Here is a 1,953-nt window from a genome sequence, read left to right on the forward strand (position 1 = left end):
AAATAAGAAACTCTTCTTGGCGCCTATTTTAGTATAAAATATATTTAAAGTAAGTGGGATATCCTCAAAACAAGAATACAATTTTTTCGGTGTGAGAAAGTTCACGCTGCGTGGAGAGGCAAGATTTTCCGTGATATAATTGTATGCCATTAGATGTCAACGCTTGACGTTGTGGTAATCGATGAATGCGCTAACGTGCAAGCGCGGAGAACGACGATCGGCAGCACGCAACAGCAAATAAAAAAAAAAAAAAAAAACTGCGATTGTATTTGTCTTGCGTGCGAATTGGTAATTTTCTCTCCGTTATAATCTCGCGACAATAATGCAATGCATATTATTTTATTGTCACGCGAAAGGTTTCGCGCGCGCTTCTTGTCTTCCACCTTTCTCTCGCGATTTTTTTTCATCATCAAGAGAACAATCGAACGTGAACTTTTTGTTCGAATTTTTCTATTCAAAAGCGTAAAATCTCATCTCGAGTTTAAAGTTGATTGAATTATTTTTCTATCCGGTAAAAAATTTTCCATGGATACAATTGTATGGACATATTCAGCACACACACACACACACACACACACACACATATATATAAATTTGGATAATTAGATATAATAATTCTAATTTGTGTATAAGTATATATGAAAAATGTTTTACCGGGTACGTGTTTAGAGAAACGCTATTCAAACAATTTTCAAAATAATGTCAGATATTTTTAAAATAAAATATCGCTCGTATCTTTTTTGATGTATATAAATTTTTCAGCTTAAAGATGTAAATGTAATTTTCTTTCTCTCTCCTGTCTCTCTCACCATATTTCTGACAGTGTGTTGGAGTTGTGTGTAATACTATATTACTTATCCCTAGTTGATTTTCTCAGATCACGGCAATCGCAGAGCGAACGTTTAGCTGCCGGCGTTATTTTGCCGTCGCGCGTTTTGCATTCCGCTCGCGCGCGCTCTTCAACCACGTTGCGCATGTTCAGCGTTCCAACAAGCAAAATAAAAGACGCGATTATCAAACTGATATTTCCCGAGAACTGATATTCTCGACTTCCTCTCATTCTGACCGACCCTCAGACTCAGCCGCTGTTTCTAAATACCGCATTTGTTTATTAAACCGCAAGGTCGGTAAGTTGTATCAAATACAGTCTTTGTGTCAAATGGCAATCGGCGAGAAAAGCTGAGGAATATCAAGAATTTTTTACATAAAAAAGTATCAGTGTAATACTTGGATTTTTTTGCATCCAAATTTTGTTAGATTAAAATCTACTAAATAAGATTTAACTGTGAAAAAATTTAAATAAATTCAATGCAATACCCCGTAATAATTTCAAAATTATCTTCACGTAACGGAACAAAAGAACGTGCTATACAAACCTTCGTCAAATGTTCGTTAGACGTCACAGGAACGTTGCGAACGTTCAGTAGACAATTTAATAGACGTTATCGTCTCTGTGGCGGGTGATCTTGATTCATTGAAATCATTTCGTTCTGTCGAGATATTTGTAGCTCGAAGGTGAAAAAACGTGAAGTGCAAATATTTATTTTAAAAACTATTACTTCTCGATACGCTTCCTGTACGGGGTGTGTAATCAATATAAAATAATTGACTTCAACAATAGCACACCGAAAAAATTATATTCTCGTAAGTAGATTTTATACTTAAAAAATCTTCTTCAAGATTTTAGATGATATTCTTCTGAAATTAAGAATATAATTCTTTATTTAAGAATATAGTCTTTTTCGATAGTGAGATATATATGTTTTTCTATAGAGGCTTTTTATATTCTAATCAGTATATATTCTTATCAATATTATATTATTTAAAAAATTTTCCTCTTAAAATAAAAAACTCTTCTTGGCGCCTATTTTAGTATAAAATATACTTAAAGTGAGTGGGATATCCTCAAAACAAGAATACAATTTTTTCGGTGTACGTGTATATATATATATA

General features: G+C 33.3%; 1 protein-coding gene across 1 annotated transcript in view; it reads right to left on the minus strand.

Moving 5' to 3' along the window:
- Nucleotides 1-1,572, minus strand: part of LOC109859609 — a 39,427-nt gene extending 37,855 nt beyond the window's left edge. Inside the window, exon 1 of the mRNA XM_020437997.1 lies at nucleotides 1,377-1,572. The gene's annotated coding sequence lies outside the window, so the exon portion shown is untranslated. The remainder of the gene's footprint in view (nucleotides 1-1,376) is intronic.
- Nucleotides 1,573-1,953: the final 381 nt, after the last annotated feature.

Source organism: Pseudomyrmex gracilis, unplaced genomic scaffold (genome assembly GCF_002006095.1).
Source record: "Pseudomyrmex gracilis isolate BER0280 unplaced genomic scaffold, ASM200609v1 scaffold_271, whole genome shotgun sequence".
Taxonomy (NCBI): Eukaryota; Metazoa; Arthropoda; class Insecta; order Hymenoptera; family Formicidae; genus Pseudomyrmex; species Pseudomyrmex gracilis.